This window comes from Triturus cristatus, chromosome 3_1 (genome assembly GCF_964204655.1).
Source record: "Triturus cristatus chromosome 3_1, aTriCri1.1, whole genome shotgun sequence".
NCBI lineage: Eukaryota > Metazoa > Chordata > Amphibia > Caudata > Salamandridae > Triturus > Triturus cristatus.
In genome coordinates this window covers 923,617,852-923,641,743 of record NC_140583.1, presented here as the reverse complement: position 1 = coordinate 923,641,743, position 23,892 = coordinate 923,617,852, and the positions used below count along the sequence as shown (strand labels likewise).

The window sequence follows — 23,892 nt, the reverse complement described above, 5'->3', positions numbered from 1 at the left end:
GACTCCTGTAGAGTGTGCCTGAAAAAAGCAAAGCAGTGTAAAGACACAGTAATGCGCCCATGCTCCAGGGGAAGGATAAACTAAATCCTAGCGAAGGAAAGCCTACAGAGGATTATGAATAAGAAGCAAGCATATGAGTGTGACAAAGCCAACCAATGGTAAGCAATGGGAAGCCTCCAGGCCCACTATAAGCTAACAAAGATTCGCACAAGAAACAGCAGCAAGTGCGGTCTTAGGCGAGAGCTAAAAATTGAACTAATTACTGTTGGCAGAGTAAGTTGTAAGATTTTAGGATTACATGCATCCCAGTGATTTTGCCTGAAATAATGTTTTAAAATGATCTTCAAAAGGTAGTTTCTAGAAAATGGAATCTTTAGCCACCATGAATTTAACAGTTAATTTATTTGCACAGTCTTCATGTTCAGCCCGATGATTAAAGAAAGGATAACAATGGTGTGTTGCAAAGCTGGTGTGCAATATTTTGACTACAATTTTCACTAAAACAATTTGAAATTTAGAGAACTCAGTGTCCTTATTAGATAAGTAATACAATTCGGTCAAACAGTGAAATAAGCACCAAGTTACAAAGGATTATGCCCCTCCAATATTTTACGCTAAGGGCTCAAATGTCAGACCAGGACCTCTAATACTGCTCATTGGTAGGGCCTGAATGAGGTTGGATGTATCGCCCGGTGCCTGCTTTCAGAAAGACAATTTGGTAAATAGAGTGATCAGACCACGGAGAGGTGGTTCTATGGAGCAGGATTTGAGCTGGTAGAGCTGCTGTGAACTGAGACATACATAAGGCAGCAATAGCTATCTCGCCAATCAGACCATTAGCTTCTAAGCATTAAACATTAAACTTAGAACATTTGTTTAGCTTGTTGAAAGTGGCCCTTTCACGTGTGCTTCACAAATTAGGTTATCCTTCATTTAAAAATGTTGTCACTCTAAGCCATTTATATTGCACAGTTCCCACTAGAATGTAGAACAAATGCATGTGATTCACAAAGGTAAAATTACTTTTTAAAGGTTTTTTTACATATATGTGAATCATATCTAGTGTATTGTTCTGTATAGTACTCAGTGTTAGAAAGCCACTTTAGAGCACTACTATAACACAAGACCACCTGAAACCTCTGGGATTCTACACATTTAAAGCAGATTCTCATATGCATATACAATATACATTGCAATGTTTGGACCTCATCTATAAGAGCAAAGGAGGATATGCTAAGGTTGTGACAGCCTTTTTATAATGAAGTGATAACATTGCCTAAGCTAATTTATCCGACTTGTTCGAGTAGTACTTGTTCCCTGCTTTCCTTGTTCAGGGGGAAGGCAACTTGGGCAGCCATTTCTGGTTGCGTGCACTATGCACATTAATAAATGAGTGGTTTATTTGTGGTTCTGGAGTACAGAATGTGGGCTTCTTTCTGGGTCTCTCCCTTGAACCACCAGCATATTGGTAAGTACAACCTGTGTGTCCCTCTCAGCATTTCATTTCACTGGAGCACAGACTACGCGCACATTGTGCATGTTTAGCCCTTTGACAAATGTTGTGTCTTCTGTGATCTGCGGGCTTTCTTGGAGGATTCTATTGTTCAGATTTCTACTTATGACATAATGTGAGCATTGTGCTAATGTTTAAAGTTTAGCATCAGTCTTTACTGGGTATTTTTAATTTTCTCAATTAAGCTTTTTAGGTATAGCCTACTAGGAAGTGCGTGCGCTGTCTGCTGCGGGGCATACTGTGGCTTGTCAAAAACAGAGGGGCTTGGAGCCTGCTCAATGCTTACCTTGGATTGGCTTTCCTGGTCACTCATACCTGCTTTTTATTTGTGCCTGAGCTTGTTAATCTTGTGTTTGTCCTTCCCATGGAGCATTGCCTCTTTACAATCGCTGACTGGCTGGCATGGTTGCTTCCACTGCTTGCTATTCAAGTACTACCTTTTAATTTTGGGTGAAGCAGTCTGGAGTATGTGCTTTCGAGTCTCTCCCTTGTCTAAGTCTTTCACCCTGAATGCCGTATTGTTCTCTGCTGCCCAACTGCTTCTCACTGCCCCAGTTGCCACCAGAAAAAAAAATACATGCGGCCACTGAGGAGCAGAGGGAGAGCTTGACTGATTATTCTTAGGATTACACAGCTGATCCAGGAACGAGCAAAGGAAGAAGCACAGTCATTACTGCACAGGTAAGAGAGGGAGAGATAGGAGGCCTACTTATGAGCTACAATATACATACATTCTTGAAAGGACTTTTTATTTTTTGTTTTTAACTGGGCTGGAAGTATAAACAAAACATGTCGCGAAAATTATTTGCAGGTAAAATACCCAGTAATATTGAACAGCAGCCTTACCACTTGAGACAGCAGTTTTACTTCGGAATTCTGAATAGCAAAGCTCGCCTACCGCAAATACACAATAACTACAGAACTAGGGTATGCCAATACGGTGGATCCATTCACTTAAACAATACCATAAATGTAATCTCTTACATCATGCAAACCTCTTTCTTCAATCTTTTACACCTCCTGTGTTTTCTCCATTTATGCCCTTACCCCTTTTCTCATTCTCAATTGTGCCCTCAACCCACATCTCCAACTTCACCCATTTAATACTGTATCTCAAGAATATTGTCAGTCTGATCAGTGACAATTTCAATAACTTGCCTTTGGACCACTAAACCTTAACATACAATCTTGCGTGCAACACATGCCATTAGCACTATCACCGTCTAATGATCTTACCCTTTTTTGGCATTGGATACAGAATTTTAGCTGCGCGTTGGTCGGATATATGGTTTCCAATATATTACCTACAATTTTAGTCAGCCCTTGCTTATAATTGAGCAACTTTGTTGTTTCACTTGAAAAATAAAATTGGCAAAGCCAATAGGTTGCACTGGCGAGACATATTGGAAATGGAAATATATTTATAAAGTGAAAAATTCATCTCTACGGGCATTTTGGTACTAGGAACCACTGACATTATTACAGCAACCAGGACCAAAGGATTATTTAATTAAAAGATTTTCAGAGCCTTGCTAAAAGAAAGGTGTGAGCGTATAGATTTTATCCCGAATGGCAACTTTGAGACCATAAAACATTCTGTGCCGAGTCATAGGGCTTTAAACTTTATTCTCTTTAAACACGGTTAGATCTACTTAGCCTACAGGCGCCTCTAAAAGTCCGGTTTTGAATATGGTGTAACTGATTCGAGGGAGAAATAAAAATATCAAGAAATAGATTAAAACATTCGATCTTGGGAAAACACACGTCAAGAGGACACTGATATGCAGCGGGGAAGGCAGGAAGCAAAGATCCATTCATGAGGACTTTCATTTGGATGAAGCAATAGGAGGAGACGAACTTAACCTGAGTTTGCATAGAGAGAGGAAGATCAAGAGAAATGTCAAGTGATTTGGCCTAAGTGGCAAGAACAGTGGCACTGCCAAAGAGGTACATATGCCAGAGATAATCTTGCACCTATCTAGCGCTGGGATACTTACGGGTGACTACGCGCTCTATAAAAAATAAATAATAATAATCTCAGGATGGTTGCCAACTAAGACAGTTACGGCCATCCTCTCCTGAACAGAAGAGGAAAGATTCACGATTAGCTGTAGAAAGAGGGACTTCATGATATGCTAGTCAGGGGTACTCACAAACTTTCTCTCGGGGGCCAAATTTACAGTGTGGTTTGTGGCCGAGGGCCGCACCGGTGGGGGCGGGGTCAGTGGTGGAGGGGGCGGGGCTAGAGCAACAAAAAAAACTGACCATGAGGTTGAACACAGACCCCTGCAGCGGACGCATTCGTCCACTGAGCCGCCAGACCCAGCATACACACACACACATATGTATACAGTTCATTGGGGATTTGTCCATCAGAAGAACCGCCCTTTAACACAAGCTGCTTTTCCCCACAAGCTTTTATTAGGTACGGTTCGTCGCGCTTGCCTGTAATTATTCACACCTGACTGAGCCCGACGCGTTTCGATGACCCTCTTCCTCAGAGGCTCACACAGTCAGTAGTATGCAAATGAAAGTTCCCCGAGTCCTTGTTTGGCAGTATATCGTACGCAACGTGCGTCTCATATAGAGCAGCCCATTTGGTCATACGACATACTGCCAAACAGGGACTCTCTCTCTCCCGGTCTCACTCTCTCTCTACCGGTCTCACTCTCTCTCTCCCGGTCTCCCTCTCTCTCTCTCTGTCTCCCTCTGTCTGTGTCCCTTTGTCTCCCTCTCTCTTGGTCTCCCTCCCTGTCTCCCCCTCTTTCTGTCTCCCCCTCCCTCCCTCTGTCTCCCTCCCTTTGTCTCCCTCTGTCTCCCTCCCTCTGTCTCCCTCCCTCCCTTTGTCTCCCTCCCTTTGTCTCCCTCTCTCTCTCCCTGTCTCCCCATCTCTCTGTCTCCCCATCTCTCTGTCTCCCCATCTCTCTGTCTCCCCCTCTCTCTGTCTCCCCCTCCCTCCCTCTGTCTCCCTCCCTTTGTCTCCCTCCCTTTGTCTCCCTCCCTCTGTCTCCCTCCCTCTGTCTCCCTCCCTCTGTCTCCCTCCCTCGGTCTCCCTCCCTCGGTCTCCCTCCCTCGGTCTCCCTCCCTCGGTCTCCCTCCCTTTGTCTCCCTCTCTCTCTCTCTCTCCCTGTCTCCCTCTCTCAATCCCTGTCTCCCTCTCTCTATCCCTGTCTCCCTCTCTCTATCCCTGTCTCCCTCTCTCTATCCCTGTCTCCCTCTCTCTATCCCTGTCTCCCTCTCTCTATCCCTGTCTCCCCCTCTCTATCCCTGTCTCCCTCTCTCTATCCCTGTCTCCCTCTCTCTCCCCCCCCGTCTCCCTGTCCCTCTCTCTCTCCCGGTCTCCCTCTCTCTCCCGGTCTCCCTCTCTCTCCCGGTCTCCCTCTCTCTCCCGGTCTCCCTCTCTCTCTCCCTGTCTCCCTCTCTCTCCCTGTCTCCCTCTCTCTCCCTGTCTCCCTCTCTCTCTCCCTGTCTCCCTCTCTCTCTCCCCGTCTCCCTCTCTCTCCCTGTCTCCCTCTCTCTCCCTGTCTCCCTCTCTCTCTCCCTGTCTCCCTCTCTCTCTCCCTCTCTCTCCCCGTCTCCCTCTCTCTCTCTCCCCGTCTCCCTCTCTCTCTCCTCGTCTCCCTCTCTCTCTCCCAGTCTCCCTCTCTCTCTCACCGTCTCCCTCTCTCTCTCACCGTCTCCCTCTCTCCCCGTCTCCCTCTCTCTCTCACCGTCTCCCTCTCTCTCAGTCTCCCTGTCTCCCTCTCTCTATCCCTGTCTCCCTCTCTCTATCCCTGTCTCCCTCTCTCTATCCCTGTCTCCCTCTCTCTATCCCTGTCTCCCTCTCTCTCTCCCTGTCTCCCTCTCTCTCTCCCGGTCTCCCTCTCTCTCTCCCTCTCTCTCCCCGTCTCCCTCTCTCTCTCTCTCCCCGTCTCCCTCTCTCTCTCTCTCCCCGTCTCCCTCGCTCTCTCCCCGTCTCCCTCTCTCTCTCCCTGTCTCCCTCTCTCTCTCCCTCTCTCTCCCCGTCTCCCTCTCTCTCTCTCTCCCCGTCTCCCTCTCTCTCTCCCCGTCTCCCTCTCTCTCTCCCCGTCTCCCTCTCTCTCTCCCCGTCTCCCTCTCTCTCTCACCGTCTCCCTCTCTCTCTCACCGTCTCCCTCTCTCTCTCACCGTCTCCCTCTCTCTCTCACCGTCTCCCTGTGTCCCTCTCTCTATCCCTGTGTCCCTCTCTCTATCCCTGTCTCCCTCTCTCTATCCCTGTCTCCCTCTCTCTATCCCTGTCTCCCTCTCTCTATCCCTGTCTCCCTCTCTCTATCCCTGTCTCCCTCTCTCTATCCCTGTCTCCCTCTCTCTATCCCTGTCTCCCTCTCTCTCCCCCCCCCCGTCTCCCTGTCCCTCTCTCTCTCCCTGTCTCCCTCTCTCTCCCTGTCTCCCTCTCTCTCTCCCTGTCTCCCTCTCTCTCTCCCCGTCTCCCTCTCTCTCTCCCCGTCTCCCTCTCTCTCTCCCCGTCTCCCTCTCTCTCTCCCCGTCTCCCTCTCTCTCTCCCTCTCTCTCCCCGTCTCCCTCTCTCTCTCCCCGTCTCCCTCTCTCTCTCCCCGTCTCCCTCTCTCTCTCTCTCCCCGTCTCCCTCTCTCTCTCCCCGTCTCCCTCTCTCTCTCCCTCTCTCTCTCCCCGTCTCCCTCTCTCTCTCACCGTCTCCCTCTCTCTCTCTCCCAGTCTCCCTGTCTCCCTCTCTCTCTCCCTGTCTCCCTCTCTCTCTCTCCCAGTCTCCCTGTCTCCCTCTCTCTCTCTCCCTGTCTCCCTCTCTCTCACCCTGTCTCCCTATCTCTCTCTCTCCCTGTCTCCCTCTCTCTCTCTCTCCCTGTCTCTCCCTGTCTCCCTCTCTCTCTCTCTCCCTGTCTCCCTCTCTCTCTCTCTCCCCGTCTCCCTCTCTCTCTCTCTGTCTCCATCTTTCTGTCTCCCTCTGTGTCCCTCTGTCTCCCTCCCCCTCCCTCTCTCCCTCCCTCTCGGTCTCTCTCTCTCCCTCCCTCTCCCTGTCTCCCTCCCTCTCTCTGTCTCCCCCCCTCTGTCTCGCTCCCTGTCTCCCTCCCTCCCTCTCCCTCCGTCTTCTACATCTCTCTGCCGCTCTCTGTCTGAGAACTCATTGTCCTTGTGACGAAAATTAAACATGCACCCATTCTAAAACCCGCCAAGTTCTACAGGCCATGCTGACCTGTAAGTGGTAACTGGTTGAAGATTAGATTCTGTGTGCTGATTTTTGGCGTCATCGGTGATCTTTGGCAGTTGCCAGCCCACAAATACAAGCCCCCTGAATATGGGCCAAACGTACGTTAAAAATATTTTACTGTCATTTATTTTTGGAAAATGGAAAACAAGCACAGTCCAGCAACATCAGTGGACAATTAAACTATGCGTCATTTCTCATGTTTATTCACATCTTTGCTTGAAGCAGTATGTGGCAAGAAGGAATATCTATTTACAATCATTTAACCACCTGTGTGGCAGCTCGGGATGAGACAGCTTCCCGGGCCACAGCCGCACCAGAGCACTTCACAGGTCTTTAAAAAACCATTTGCATGTTAATGAGGCCTCGCTGTTTCACCCCTTCTAAGAGGCCCTGCAGCACCACTCTGCCTATTGCTTAAAGATTCAGCCCCCCCCTCCCCCGAAATCAGCTCCACTCTGCTTAAAGATTCAAGCCCCCCCTCCTACCCCCCCCGCCGAAATTTGGCTCTAGTTGCGCCTCTGCTTGCGAGGCACTGGTTTTGCGCATGCCTCTTTCATCCCTTACCCAGTGAATGCGGCCCCCGAGGATTAACAGGCGGGATTGCAGTTGATTGCCAACTGTCTGTTGTTTTACACGAGGGCCGCATGGAAAGGGCTGGCGGGCCGCAACTGGCCCGCGGGCCGTACTTTGAGTACCGCTGTAGCTAGCTCATCCACAGGAGTGTGTTGCAGTTACCCTTCATAACAGAACACAGAAAGAATGGCAACATGGTAGGGTCAAATGCACTTTAATGGTGAACTGCTTCTCTACCCTTTCTAGTGTTTTCGCTTATTACACTGTTGCTCCTAGAGCTCTGTTGGTAAAAACATGTTCAGCTAACAAAGAAGTACCCACAGGGTTTATGCATTTAGGCAGGGTTCTCCAATGTCGGTCCAGGAGGGCCGGATCCATACCAGATTTTCATGATAACATCATTTATCTAAATGTGGATATGCTAAAAATCTACATGGATCCGTCCCTCCAGGACTGACTTTGAAGAACCCTGATTTAGGGTAAACTTCCAACTGTATTGAAAAATCTTTTGAATAATCTATCAATAACTAATAATCAAATATCCTCACACTGCCACTACTTACCACAGCTCATAAGGAACAGAAGTCTTTTTTCTGCAAAGGAATCCTAAACACAAGACCTTGAAGGTGTCAAACCATAATGGTGCTCCAATGACAACTGCTGAATTTGCTCCATTTAGAATCGTACAACATAAGTAATTTCATGGCCGATATTTAAGAAAATTGCAGTGTAGTAGCCGTACCAGGATAAAGTTCTCACTATAATAAAAAAAACAAATACGAAATTCTAAAACAAAGCACAAGTTCATCTTTCTCCTTACCTATTTAACTACGCATTACATTTACTTGCTAGTTACGTTCCATATGATGGAAAAACAGGTTCTTCTTTACAAGATTAATCTGTAAATGGATTAAACCAACATTCCTAAAGCAAACTAACAATGGCACGACAAATCTTTAATAAAGACATTTTTGAAATTCGTCTACATCAAAGAGAAACATCTGCATTTTTCCCCAAAATTACATTTTGCTCTGTAGACACTGAACAGTGCCTCCAGGCTAATCACTTTGAGAACATTGCTTTTGTGTCAGCCTTAAATATTCAAAGTACTATTTCCACAGGAACACCTGTAGAAACACCTCACATACCCTGGAGCAGTCAACAAAACAAGGAGTGGTTTGCTTTTAAATAATCAGCTTATTAAGCACATTTCAAGGCACTTTGAAAACTCGATGAAGGATGAACATGGAGGCATCTGGTCAGAACAAAGCATAACTGCTAGACATGGGGGTCTCTAGTTGGCAGAGGTATGCACCTCGTTCAAATAGGGACCCTTCCTTCAAGTCAAGGGTATGGGGATTTGACGTGTAATATAACCCCTGCTCACCACTTTGTAGCTTGGCATGAGCAGTCAGGCTTATCTCAGAGGAAATGTGTAAAGCATTTGCACATAACACATAGTAATAAAGTGAAAAAAAACTACAAAAGGACACCACACCAGTTTTAGAAAATAGACAATATTTATCTGTGCAAAATGATAATAATTCAACATACAGTAATCAAAATACGACTATTGAAAAAATAGACGTAAAATACAGTTCCTTGAAGTTGAAATCTCCTTCCGAGGCCATCACGGTGTCGTGAACAAACAAATCCTACAGCTCAGGCTGACCGCGGCATCACAGGCCAGCTACGGTGTCAGGAAGACCCGCAAACAGTACCTTAAAAATGCAGGGCGTCATAGGCCTTGCGGTGAGCTTCGGAGAGGCGGCGTCTCGGTTTCCGGATGTCGGTGCAGGAGTCGTCGGGCCCTTGAAGTAGCACGCATCGGGAGTGCTGGCATCGGCAGGTGTCGGGCTGCAGTGCAAGGTGAAGTGGTGCGGTGTGTGGTGCCCTCACGTCGCGGTGCAGGCAGCAGCTTGGTGACGGCGTCCAGTGGCGTCAGTGAGACCAGGGTTGTGGTACGAAGTGGGTTGGTGCCTATTGTGATGCTGGCAGGTCACAGTACAAGCAGCGTCGTAGTCATTGTTGAAGCGCTGCTGTCGGTAGAGTAGCTGGAGTTGATGGTACCGGCATGCCATGGCTGGAAGCTCACAGTTTCATAAAATCAACACCAACAGAATACAGAAGTAGTTCTTAGATCCCCAGCCAGTGAGTGGATTTAAATGTAATATAGCATTAAAAAATAAGGACTCTGCCAACAAAGGAAAACCAAAAGGGACAAGAGTGTTGGATGATTCAGAATGCCCAACCGCAATTGCCTGAGAATCATGCAAGACTGTAGCAGAGAGGAGGAAAGCATTACATAAACCTCAGACTACAACAGTTAAACCTGTACGTATTGCACAATATTCAGGCAGAAGATTCCTTGGACTTCTCATGCTGCTGCTAGCTCATCACAGACTACAGAAAGCCATGGACCGCAATGTACACTTCAACTTCAAGTATAAGCCGTGGTGTGGAATGGAGCAACCACTTGATAGTATGCAATCTTACTTCTGCCATCTGACACAACCTTTATCACGAATATGAAATGTTTTATAACTGACATGGTCAGATTCTTTCTGGCGACTGCACAAGCCACTCACTGCTCAACTGTTTTTGGCGCTCCCCAGGTAGGCAAGAAGAGTACCAGAACGAGACAGTCTGCCATTAGGTCCTGTAGTGTGGATCTGCAACTTAAACAGCAGTAGGCAGTGTATGGGAGCACTTAAATCTCACTCCTCTGGAACAGAAGTGAGTCTGTGTATGCAACTTCACATGAAACAAGAGTAGGGTATTATATAGGTTTAAGCAGTCGCACAAACAGCAGCATACAACGAGCAATGGATGCATTTCAGGTGACTTATGTCCCCTGGTAGCAATCATTATGAAGAGAGAAGAAAGAAAGAATAACCACAAAAGTAATATTTGCACTTTCTATAGCGAAATCATTCGTTACCATAACCCAGTTTAATGGTACTCAATTTACAGACCTCCGACAGATAAAAGGCAAAATAACCCTCGTCGGGATCCAAAGCTGCAAACTGCCAATCAATGCAAAAGTGAGCAATCCTGCTGGTCTTAGACTACCAACAGAAAAGACAAATATTCAATCAGGTTTATCTTGTGCCTGGGCCACATTTTTATTATGTGGGCAAAATTTGCAGTTACAAAAAGTTCAGGATTATAATTAGATTTGTGTCTCTAACCAAGTGCACGCTTACCATAAAAATAAGTTTCACATAACTGCAGGAGTAAACTGGTTCACACAGAAAATGTCTCGCCGAACGATATTTTAATCTGGAACAAGTCTCCTTCCGGTATCTCACAAGAAGTTAGTTTTTATACGCAAGGTGGGCAGTTAGGTAAAATAAGTGACCCAAGTCACATTTAAACATTCTGCTCCAAAAGAGTAACTTGACGATATTATCGTGGATTTTCATAAGAAAAAGTATACCATTGTGCATGCCACTCGTAGTCTGCATTGCAAAGGGCATCCATCGTCTTACTTCACCGACTCCCGCCCCAGTCACAGACAAGTCAGCCACGCCTGGGGACAGACACAGGAAAGAGGTGGCACAGTCAGACTGGGGCCTGTCTGAACACTGGCCCCTTTCTTTAAGCAGACTTCAAAGGGTTTCAAAAATAACAATTGGATAAGAATGCGATAAAGCCGCGGGAAAAAAAACATCAATGGCATGCAGCTTTGGCCACCACACAAGGTTACTTCGCAGGTCGCTACACAGTGCTGCACACTGGAAAAGCCCCGCAGAACAAAGTATGTCTCCTTGATAAAGAATATCCGCCAAGTAAATTAATTGTACTTAAAGACACATTCATTTCACTTTTGCTCCAGAAAAAAAAGAGCCCATTCTATCCACTACATCATAGACAAGAAATGCACTAAAGTAAAGTAGCAGTAAGTATTTCAAAGTCATTTTTAAACGAGACAAACGGTTACTTTTTTGGCCACCAGTAGATTAGGCCACTTACCGTCAGAAAAAACAGAGTACACTTGTTTTGTAGTTTGATTTTAAAAACGGACCCTGTTTTGTCAGTCGAAATTGTGGCAATCCTGTATAGAGGGTAAAAATATGAACTTTTTAACACTGACAGTTTAAAGAACGCATGCGCCAATAACTGGGGTGAAAAAAGCATACTCATTTGAGCACAAGGAGATCATTCAGTTAGTGGTGCACCCATAATAGACTTCGAAAGGCTAAAAGGCCATGTAGGCCTAGTCAGGACACAGCTGTGACTTGCAGGCTACACAGAACTCTTCAACTTTAGGGATTTGAGAATACAAAGTTGGCCCCTTGACATTTATTTTCCTAGTTGGATTAAGACTCTTATGCATTCATCGCCCAAGGGCTGGCCTCGTCCAGGTACTTCTGAAATCTGCTCTATAACAAGCTTACTGGTGGCAGGGTAGAGGTTTTTCTCATCCTTTCAGGGTACCCGACGTGGAAAGATTGTATCCTAAGACCCAGAGAGTCGAAAGCTGGCATCTGCACATCTGTTGACTTGTTTGTGTTGAGTTCGCTGGGATACCCAAAGTGATTTGAGGAGCAACTATGAATCCAAACCACTCTGGTGAAGCAAACCCCCTACCCCTTTACACCCATTTCAATATCTAGAAACTGCTGCCTAGTTACTAGAAGCATCCCCAAGCATATATTTCCACCTACTCATATATAGGAACAGCTACTTCTGGCAACACTTTAAGATGACCAGAGGAATGCCTTTCTGGTGCCAAAGTGCACAACTGCTTCCTCGTAGAATGGTCTAGTCAGATAACACACATGTACGATGGTATTGCAGAACCTCTTCCAACCGAAGACGTGCCCTGCTGCGCACAGAGACAACCCAAGATCTTCAAAAGAGCTTCCATCATGCTCTCCTGCAACCACAGTATAAGCCTGTGGGGCCCGGTTTGGTTTTGACCACACCAACTGAGCCTATACAATCTCCAGAGACCCGACAAAAGAGGACCCCATACCAAGGCTCCAAAATGATCCCGTAGGCATACACCGAACACTGGCCCTGCATGGCACCTTCTGCAATCTGGAGCTTGTCTTCAGGCTTTTGTACTTTGTTGCAGGCTCCTGCTAAGACTTTGAATGCTATATGCAGCCTCACACTGCTGAACTGACGTTTCCTCACTATCAGAAAAGACTTTCAATGGCAAAACTCTGGACCAGCCTCAACCAGTTATATAGCCCACCAACGACCACCCACGGCGTACCCTTCCGGATACCTTTGGAAGACTTCAGTTTGCCTCTGTAGGGTCTCCCAGATTAGGGCGAGAGCAAGCAATGCATAGCTACCACAACAAAGCAGATTTCTTCAAATTGCTTTTTACCCCAACCACAATAGATAAGTAGAGCTACTGAGTAAACCATGTAGCAAAAAATTAATAAATGGACACATTTTGGTACATGGAAAATGAACGAGGACCAGCGAGTTCAGATCTTATTCTAATTTAATTTCTTCAACATGCAATACAGAAGTCTTTTTAAATTAATCATATTTTGTAAGCATTAATACGAAAAGGAAACACGTGACCTAAAGCAATTAAATTAATGCTTTGTAACTACTTGGCTAAACATTGAAGGTAAGCGCATAATTTGGAGGAAAATCTACAAGATAGTGCCTCCAAAGGCCATCTTTTTTAACCGTAAAATCATTTTAAGGTTTAGCCTTAAGTACAACTGAGTTCAAGGTTCAATATTGGAACAACTGCAGGGCCTTACATCATGCTTAAGTTTAATCAATATAGTACCATAAATTGGTAATAATAACACCTGTTATTTAAAGTGGTTAAAAATAGCCGAAGTGTGGTATGAAGCACAATATAAAAACAAGTTATTACGGTAACATAAAATGTGGATGTGCAAGATGCTCACCTTTCCAATTAATTGATCCTCTTTGTCAAAACAGTACATAATACATTTTAATATTATCAAAGATTGGTAGGCCAAGTAAAATTACATTTCTCACAAAATCAACACAATTAGAAGGAATAAAACACCAATTCAAACGAGCAAAAACTAAACACAATTGTACATAGACACACAAGTGCCAGCTTAAATGATGAGGAAAAGACAGGATATCAATCCTGTGAAACAGAGAATATGGATAGTTAGAACATAGCAAATCTCTTAATGATAAACAAGAACATCAAATTTTCTTTCAAGTTCAGCATTTTTGTCTTACTAAACATCCTACATTGTTAGATGGAAGTAATGAGAACTTATGACATGAAAATATGTTATTGAGATGATTGCATCAGCTTCTCAATGGCAAAGTAAAAGTAGTAAACATCAAACTGACTCAGATATGCACTTTGCTACTAGTATGTGAAAACGTTTTGTTTTTGGAGTGGAGGAGGGCCATTTCAAATCTGACAAGTTTTTAGAAACTGAATGCCTCTTGTAAAATAGAATATGATGAAAAAAAATCATATTGCAGGTTGCAATGATGCCAATGTATTAGCTCTTGCTTAGTAAAATTACATGAATAAAGTCAATAATCTGAACTTGTAAATGTGAGCATCTCTCTCTATATATATTTATATATATTTTTTTAGAACATTAGAATGTTGAGCACTCCATTGCAGACAATTGAGTGCTCTGGGCTTCTACGGGACGGTAGAAGCCCGCAGAACAACATTCAAATATTTTTTTCATTCACAACTGCTGCTGTGAACAAATGCCTCTCTGGCCTGAGGGAATTTAAATCCCCTCGGGCTCCGAGAGGCCTTTGCTTTTACCAATTAGAACATTCTGCCCTCTGCGGCAGAATGTTCTAATAACCTTAGGGCCCTCCTAGTGGGCCCTACCTGCCATTAAAGGCCTGCTCCCTTGTTAAAGGCCCTCACCTTGGGCATTTAATGGCCGGTAGAGCCCGCTAGGTCAGACTCTAAGGCATATATATGTCCTTACGGAACAGATGATGTAGCACACTCAGGAGTCTGTCAAAATAGATTTATTCCACCACAGCTAACAAACTCGTTTTGGCAATTACAGCCTTTGTCAATGTTAGCATTACTTACAGCTTGATATCAACTTCACTTGTGTGCAAACAGTCATTCTAAAAGGAATGTATATGTACCAAACATAAATTGCCATATAAAGTGCATATTTTATGTTAAGTTGTGCACCCTACAATAATATAGTAAAATTCACAGAGTTAAAAAAAAATGACAACCTGGATCGATGTTTAACATTGCTCATACAGGGCTTATTAATACAATGTAATGTGTGTTAATGTGTTTGTTGGAGGAAATCAATTTTAATGCATTAGTGGTTGGAATTATTATGATTATCATGCTTAAAAAAATGTCACCATGCTTGCATCATGATCTGGCTTTGACTAGGACATGCACTTTATATGGCGGCCCATGTGCGGCGTACAACCATTTCCCACAGACACTCCATTGGAGCCGATTTTGAGTCATGCACTATGTAAGAATGTAGTAAAAATAATTGAGAGACTGAGATTAATATAGATTGATATATATATATATTCACTGAAAAAACCATAGGTTTCACACATGTTATAGTTAGCGGAAATTTTACTGATAAAAAACCAATGAAATTCCCCCGTTATAGTTAGTGCAGGCAACTATAACTCACGCGACCGCAATCCTCTGCTGATGCTAATACTGTATTTAGACACTTATTTGCCCATGTCTTCTTCCATACATTTTTAGCTATACATATATTACAAATATTTTTTTTTCATAAAGACACATATGTCATCAGCAGAAGATTGCGGTCACGTGAGTTATAGTTGCCTGCACTAACTATAACGGGGGAATTTCATTGTTTTTTTATCAGTAAAATTTCCGCTAACTATAACATGTGTGAAACCTATGGTTTTTTCAGTGAATTTGCAAGGTTTTTTAAATGCTAATTCCTAACTATAACGTGTGTGAAACCTATGGTTTTTTCAGTGAATTTGTACGGTTTTTTAAATGCTAAGTTACTTTACGCCATTCGTGGCGTGCGCGCCCACTTAACGCAGTTCGTTCCGTGCGCGCACGGTGCGCTTCGCGCACCGTGCGCGCACAGTAAGCACGCGGTGCGCGGTGGGCACGCGGTGCGCTATGCGCACCGCGTGCCCACGTTACGCTAGATTGGCCATGTACGCACGATGCGCTTTGCGCACCGTGCGCACATGGAGGACATACGATGCACTTCATTTTGAAAGGTAATATTTTAATTTTTCGTTTATGTTATAAGCCATGCACAAATGGTGCCCTTCGGGCACCATTTGCACACGGGGTGGAGAGAGTGTGGATAATTTTTTTTTTTATTATTTTTTTTTTAAATATTTTAGTTTAACTCAAAATTGAATAAGCCATGCACAATTGGTGCCCTTCGTGCACCAATTGCACACGGGGTGGGGAGAGTGTGGATAATTTTTTTTATTTTTTATTATTTTTTACCGTACACGTACGGTAAGCGTAATCGGCGAAATTAGCGAAAAAATAAAAATTCCGTTTTTGGCCTTGGGGATCTTTGGGGACTCCCTCAACATTGCTATGTGTGTGGGAGCTGTCTAAACAGCCCCTTTACATGTTTTTGGGCTTAATATTTTAAACATCACTCTCAGTGCGAGAGAGAAAATGGCGGCCGCCGCTTCCTGGTTTCCGCCGATTCGAATGTTTACTAAGATCTAAGAGCCAATCAGAATCGCGCTCGCGCACGCCACCGTACGCGTACGGTAAGCGTACCATAAGCGCACCGTAAGCTGGCTCAGATATATATATTGATTTAAAGGCTATTTTCTCAGAATCTACTGAACAGATTTACACCAAACCTACAAAAGGCACTTCCTTGACCTGAGGACTACCTCTCTGCCAAATTTCTAGTAATTCTGTTCAGCCGTTCGGGCTGTAGCCCTGTCTAAAGGTCCTATGGAAAAATGCATGGGAAAAACGCGTTTTGGGACCCCCCTTTTATCTCAGCCCCCGCTTGACGAATCCCCCCGAGACTTTCAGGGAAGGAGCGGAGCGTAGCGCCCCACCTATTTTGAAAAATTCGCGAGGATTCGTCGACCGGCGCCAAAGTTATTCAAAATAGAATGTTGCGGATTTCCTATGGAAACGTGGTCCTAACTATAACTACCTACTAGCGACCGCCAGTAGATAATATATATATATATATCAATCAATCAAAAGAGCACCTCCATTTTACCGGGGGCCCCCGGTCCTGCAGGGCGAGCTCTGGAGCCAGGAATGGAGATCCTGGTAACAACGGTACTCCCACCACACACGAAAAGAGCCCAACACCGACTGAGTGACAGGCTTGACTTTTATTCGTCTTTGAAAGCGGAGGTAAGAACACCCATAAATCCTTACGCGTTTCAGCCGTTAGACCTTGGTCACAGGTGAGTGTCATTAAAATTATAATCCCAGTGGTCACTTGGCTTGTGTTCCAACTGCAAATCCCAGAATGCAATGTTCTTTTCTTTCGCATCAAGACATGGCATTTTTACAATTTTGCAATGTTCGCGTTTATTTACAATGTCCCAATGAATTGCTTTTCGATATGTCTCTGCATAGTGCGGGTTCCTCCGCTTTCCTGAAATTACTGCTTGTCATGCGGTTGAAAGTGGGTCTTTAGGAAGGAGCATCAAGGGAAAAGATCCCCTTCTCAGCCCTTCTAAAAACACGTCTTCCTCAGAAAAAATCTCTGGAAAGAAGATTTCACTTTATCCAGAACAGTAAAGGTCGAGACATATTTTCCTACTTTTAGGAAGGTTTGGTGAAAGAAGAAACTCTTAGGGTCTTCACTTGTCTCCTTCTTGGCTAAGCCCTCTAACTTTGGGCTTACTTGCATCAATATTGCTTTACTGAATTTGTGTTTTACAAGAAACATATCACGTTGATCTTACCACACTCCTTTTGTGGGTTCCTCATCAGCCATATCCAAAATATGAGCCAAGGGACTGATAATGTCAAACAATTTGCTGTAACACCGTTTTAAAACTCTTTATGCCTTTCCTCATGAGGTCTGTATCCAAATCAGGAGTAATGCAAACCTTGCCATCAACAATGGGACTTGAGCATTCTGCTCTAATCCTACTGCTCAACTTCTCTAAATTCACCGCAACCCCTGCTTAATTTACATACTCTTATGGCAAATAATTTCAAGGCGGCATATGTCCTCTCCCTGAGGAGCCTTCACAATACCCCTTCTCTTTTGGCCCAAATCCTCCACCTCTACATCCAAGTCTGACAAATCCCAAATTCATCCTTCAGTTCTGCTCTACCACTGTTGCGAGTATCCATACCATACCAATATTACTTTATTTCGGTATTTCACCATAAAAGAACAGCCACAAATATATACAAGCAGATAAAATTTTAAGAAGAATAAAAACAATTCAACAAAGATATTACAATGTTAAAAAAAAGACAATATAATCAGGCACAATCAAGTCCATGATCTTGCATCTTGAGGAAATTTCCCCTGACCCACCACTTGGAGTTTAAAAAACGTGAAACTGCAAAGACTATATGAGAATCTGTGTTGTTCTTTAAGATTCTAAATGCTTCCCTGCAATGTGTGGTGCCCAGGTTTTTGCACAGCTGAAGCAGCCATCTACGTCTTGCGGTTTGATAGCCCCGGCAAAAAAAGAAGACGTGGACTTCAGTCTCATCACACAAATTACATGCCGGACACCCACTTGTACTTCCTCCCGACCATTTGCCCGTGAAAGCACGCAGAGGGAGGCAGCCATGACGAAACTGCACATATAGTTTCCTTCCTAGTGCCGGGCAGATATCCTCAAAATCATCAAGTAAGACCTGAAATCGCATTAGTTCTTCTGTGGACACCTCTTGATGTGCTGCGAAGGACACCTTTTTTCACCGACACTCTTCCCACCCTCCACAAACTTCCTTGTGCACTATGACCAGACCTGCATCAAAGGTGTCATCTTAATTTTACTGCTTTTACTACCTTTATCACCCTCATCTAATGACTAAAACGCCTCCTCCAACCTTCTTTCTTGGAAAATGAAATTGAATGGCCTTCTGAATGGACTCTGAATCTTTCTCAATCATTATTTAACAACTTCCTCTTGGACTACCTCACTTGTGTCAGTCCCTACAGATTCCACAATTTAGTCATTCCAACAAAAAACAAAATAAGCAAAGAAACTAACACCTTCCTCAACCCTCCCATAGCCACATTTGCTGATTTGTGGCCATGCCAACTGCCTCATCATAAGGTACGATTTCAATCAACTGTTTTCATAACTAAGTCCATCAAGAGTGGGCACATGTGAAAGGACTCGGCAGACTAAAGACTTGTGCACTGCATCTGAGGAGATCTCCTACAACTGTGATATCAAACGGACTGAAGCCCGAGCCAAGATAGCAGTCAGCTAGTGGAAGATCAGGTCATTGCCACAAAACGTAAAGACGGTCACAGTGCGATTACCAACCAATGTTCTGCTATCCTCATGCCATCACCATTTTCTCGGAGACTGGAGCAAGCACCCTGTTCCTCTATGAACAAGACCACATCACGTGCTGTTCCCATGAGCTTTACAACCCGATAAAAGCAAGCATCACACTGCTTCCTTTCTTCAGCAACGGTGTACCTACTCATGAAGTCACAAAAAAATAATGTATCGTGTACGAAGTTTTTTTTTTTTGCCTTTTTCCCAATTTGTATCATACTCAAACACCCCATAAACAGGCCAAATGGCCAAAGATTCGAAAATTCAGAAACCGGTTGCCAACAAATAAACTATACACCATAACTTTTAATTCCATTGCTCACAAGTAATCTCTCTGAATATCCCAAGCAACAACTAAAGACAAAAGGGTAGTTAACTGTAAAGAGTTAGCAATGAAAAAGGAAGGATGGGGTTTATATGGACTAGTTGGTGTACTAGTTCTGGAATTTTGGATATTGCTAGTTTTCTCTTTTAAAAGCTGCTGGGGAGTAGCAATAAAAGAGGTTTATGCACAATATTACCTCTGCTTTTGCCATTAAACTGGCACAATCCAAGCTTTACCACTGTGCAAAGACATGTTGGCAGTAAGCACTGTATTATAAAAACCCCGGAGCAGGGATCACAAAACAGTGTCAATTCCAACACAGAAAGGCAGGCTTTGGTCTTCACCATCGGGAACACTCAACCCCAGTTATGGTGTAATGTGCAAACTGGAAATATTGGAAGCACAGCCTATGGGTTTTAATCCAGCAACATGGCTCTCTGAGCTCCACACCTGCTGCTGGCAAAAGTGGTCATCATAAAATCACAAGTTTGAATCCTAAAATGCTTGACTCAGACTTCAATGCTTCCGATGTCAGTTAATAGATTGCCATTATCTGATTATTTGTAACACTTTTTGATAGTGCTTGGAATTGGCATGGTTTGCTATATAAAAAAAATTGCAATTATTACTATTTGGTCTAAAATTCTTTCTATGCTTTTACATGATCAGATGGAAATTTGAAGAACAGTTAAACTTTCACCACATCCACTAGAGCTGGGAACTAGGGGCCATATGAATGAACACATTTTCCCATAGACACAAAATGGGTAAAACCCTTTGATACATATGGCCATAGGTGCCCTATGCACAAAGATATTTTATGGACCCAGTCTGCAATTCACAAAATCAAAGGTTTTGCAACCACAAATTACCTTTTTTTTATATTAAAAAAAAAAAACCCTTTTAAAAGTCAGAAAAGAGTTTCTATTAATAAAATGGCTTTTTCAGCCCAATCCCCAATAAGAGGTTGCACGCAAGTACACCACTGTGCTATTTGCAAGTCACAATTTTAGGGATCATTGGTTTAGGACCACAACTGCGGCAGCAACTGTGCATAGGTTACCAGCACTTCATTTGGGGTGGCAACTCATTAGTTGGGGTGGCCTCATGGGGAGCAGACAGTTGTCCAGGGGACAACTACATGGTCCCCTGATGCCTTGCATGTTAACATTTTGTTTTTTAACGGACACCTATTCCCTGACAGAACACTAGTTGCTATTAAGAAAATTCACATAATGCAGGGACAGTCTGCTGCTCCCAAGACACGAAGATATAGATATATATATTATTAGTTACAGTAAAACATGACAACCTCAGACTGTACCACCATACCCTTGACTGGCCATTAACTCAGTTAAGGTCAGTCTCCTGCATGTTTCAGGCTCCTTTACTTTTGAATTTCACATCCCTTCTTAACAGCTTTTCTAAGAAGTAAACATGATCCTAGAGTGTAGCTAGGCAGGACATATTAGGTGCTGCAGTTTTCTGATCATGTTTAGCTTGTAAATAAAGGGTGGTTCCACACAAGCACCTCAGCCCTCGTTCACACTAATGGCCTGTAGGCTGTACCCAGTGTATTACGAGGAGCCCTTGGTAACCTCATTGACTTGAGGAATGAGGGACAGATTTGATTCCATGAACACCCCTAGATGCCTTCCTTGGAATGAAAGACTAAGAGGAGGGTCAAATTCTATGGACTACATGGACAGCTGGTAGGTGGGCCATTTACCAAAGTCCAGTACCTCAGTTCTTAAAGCGTTTAGTTTGGAGTGTTTCATTTGCATCCAATGATCAACCACTGGGAGGCAATGGTCCATTGAAGAGGCATAAACATAGGAACACAAGGAGACTGAATTGCCATAATTTTCATTCCATGGAAATATTTTTTACCATCCATTAATAACACAGGTATACAGTTAGCCATATGAGCACAACATGGGGACAAGAATAAAGGTGGATTATAAACATTGCTCAGCATCAATGTTCCTGTCAACGGAGATAAAAGCAGGAGTAAAAGCAAGGATATTCACTTAGCATTTTAATGAAGCAGTAGCTTGAAACTCTATTGCACCTTTTAACTATCAATCACTTTCAGTAAAGAGTTCGGTGCAAAAACAGGTGCATACAATTTCCAGCGCCTGAATAAAAGACACGACGTGCATGTCTAGCAAAATGTTATTTATTGTAAGGACAGATGGGTATTCTTTAGTGTATGCACTCCTGCAGTCCTAGGATAAGCAGGCAACCGTTCATGGCCTAGTCAAACCTGCAGATCATTACACTGTCAAACCAGTCTTCTTTTAACAACATTTAAATAGAACTCTTCTTCCCAATTTAACAACACAAAACAAGTTAAAAGGACACCATGCCCTTTCTGCCGAGGTAAATCCGAAAGTTCAGGAAACAGAAAAGGCGGGCTCACATCCGCCAGTAGGTCATTACCATCAGTGATGGCCGCCCTCTGTAGGTAGATGAAAACAGGTCAGGTTTTCCATCATGCTTGTCAGCTCTCACTCAATAATTATCTCAGAAAGAGATACAGCACATTGAAATAAATAAATGTTTTGGGAAACATTTGTTACAGAAACGAATGTTACAGATGGTCATTTCAAAAGTAATTATACATTTTAAAAAATACAAAAAAAAAAAAAAAAAATCCACCGACAGAAACCAGTTTTGCACAAAAAAGAAAGCAGTCAGCAGAGTGAAAAGGCCATGGTGTTCATTAACATCTGTGATGCGTTACCCCTTCTTATTTGTACTTGTAAACTAATACCTGAATGATCCACGTGAAATTAGTACTAAAAGCTTGAGAAAGGGCAAGTGCATTCCTATTTGCACAGGAGGCACATGGAAAGGAAAGACCTTAAACAGTAAAGCATTTTCAATACTATATTATTTTTTAGAATGTCATTAATTTCCTAACACTATGTATGAGCAATCCGAGAGAACAGGTGCACACAAAGACTTCACATCTAATACTTATTTGTGCAATTTTCAGAAACCCTAGCTTCAGCAGGGCTTTGTGACTAGTTAACCAATCTTTAATCCCAGGAATGTGTAGTTCTACTTGAGGGACTCAGTTTTACCACATTTATTGTGAATTAGTCCCAAGGAGTGTCATCCCCCTATGCCCCCCCCCGCAAAAAAAAAGTACCAAGCCACCACCCAAACGCCCAACTGAGGCGGTGTTATCTTTTATCACAACCACAGTCACTCAATGGAGGTTTTGTTTAGAAATTAAGTAGGCAACTGTTTGCAATGATTTACCAATTTGAAGATGCCTGATCAATGGTAAAGATTAAGGTTCGGCGGCACGGCCCGTGAGTGGGAGAAGCAATGGGTGCACTCAAAGTAGAACTAGGGAAGTCTTTTAAAACGGCTTCCATTAGATCAGATTAGGTTAGCAGTAAAGTAATTCCACTTTATATTCATATTTACTGGCTAAACATTGCATCCGGTATGTTCAGGGCACATAGAAAACACTTTACAGCTAACCTAAACACATGGTCTAAAGAGTTCACACTAGAATAGGCGTCTCCAATCGTATCTGTAATAAGAGCTACATAAATTCAGGGGAAAATATCTCGAGCTACCAATAACAGTGTTGTAATCGGGACCACAACTAGCAAGATATTAGTGGTCGCCATATGCAGAATTGGCTAAAGCGGAGAGGACCCTGGCACCACGGAAATAATAATAGTAATAGGTTTCCACAACACCAAATGATTTATCACTCAAGTATCAGCTTTGAATATATACTGAAATTCAGTCAATTTTCTCCAAGTATCAGCTTATGAGCACTGAAAAATACATGTATTTTCGTCTTGTGTACACACTTTTCAATTTTGGCACACAAATATCAATTAGACCAAGCACATGCTTCTAATTTAGCAGGTTGAGTTGCACAGAGAAGAACTACTTATAGGTAGCTGAAGAGCTACCAGTAGATCACTTGAAAACTAAATTAACTATTGAGGCAGATTTAAATTAAAGGGTCAACCCACCTCGCACTGCACAAAGCACTCAAGGTTGGATCAACGGCCTTGTAATATACACCGCCAAAGTACATGAAAAGGAGGTTGTCATTTATATCAGCCTGTCGGGGAGATCTGCTCCCTCATGTGTCAAGGCAAACCAGTAGCGTATAAATTATAAGCACTTGGGTTTTTGGTAAATTACAAACCCTCTGTGGCAGCGATTGCTAAGACAATGAAAAATGCAGCCAGATTAGAGAGACGGCTAAATAAAAAAATAAAATCATCACAAAGAAAAACACTCTTAACTAAAGAGGGGACAAACTGATACCAACTTAGTAAGGATTTGAAAAGGCAACTGAATCCCACCGTCAGAAAAAAATCTGATGGACTGGGAATAGTCTTAGAATAGTGCGGATGGTAGGTTTAACGGTCAGATTTGTTGACTATGTGCAGCTAAGCAGTGGAAATACACAGAGGAAAATTCTTGCCCAATAACCTGTGAAAAGCTACAGGAGGTAGAGGTAATGGCACTTTAAGCAATATGGACGTCTACATGGCAGACTGACAGAAGTAAATTACCTCCACCATGAACTTGGTTAAATAAGTACAACCAGCAGCATGAGTAGATGTTTACTACTGCATCAAATTAGTCACAAAGAAAGTCAGTAATTTTTTATTTGATCACTGAGCCCGGTTGAAGCAGAAAATACGGTACTGATCATTAGCCATGAATCTGTATTAAAGTATACCTGCTAAAATAAGGATTTACTTGCTTAAATACACCTACTATGGGGGACAAAAAACACAGTACTACATAGATGAATAGTATGTAGCTGAG

At 43.3% G+C, this 23,892-nt stretch overlaps 1 protein-coding gene across 2 annotated transcripts in view; it reads right to left on the bottom strand.

Annotated features, from left to right (window-relative positions):
* Window positions 1–23,892, bottom strand: part of ACVR1 (activin A receptor type 1) — a 318,170-nt gene that overhangs the window by 252,310 nt on the left and 41,968 nt on the right. Inside the window, exon 2 of one of the 2 annotated variants that reach the window (XM_085645514.1) lies at window positions 7,853–8,047. The exons of the other annotated variant lie outside the window; for it this stretch is intronic. The gene's annotated coding sequence lies outside the window, so the exon portion shown is untranslated. The remainder of the gene's footprint in view (window positions 1–7,852; window positions 8,048–23,892) is intronic. 2 annotated transcript variants of the gene reach the window in all.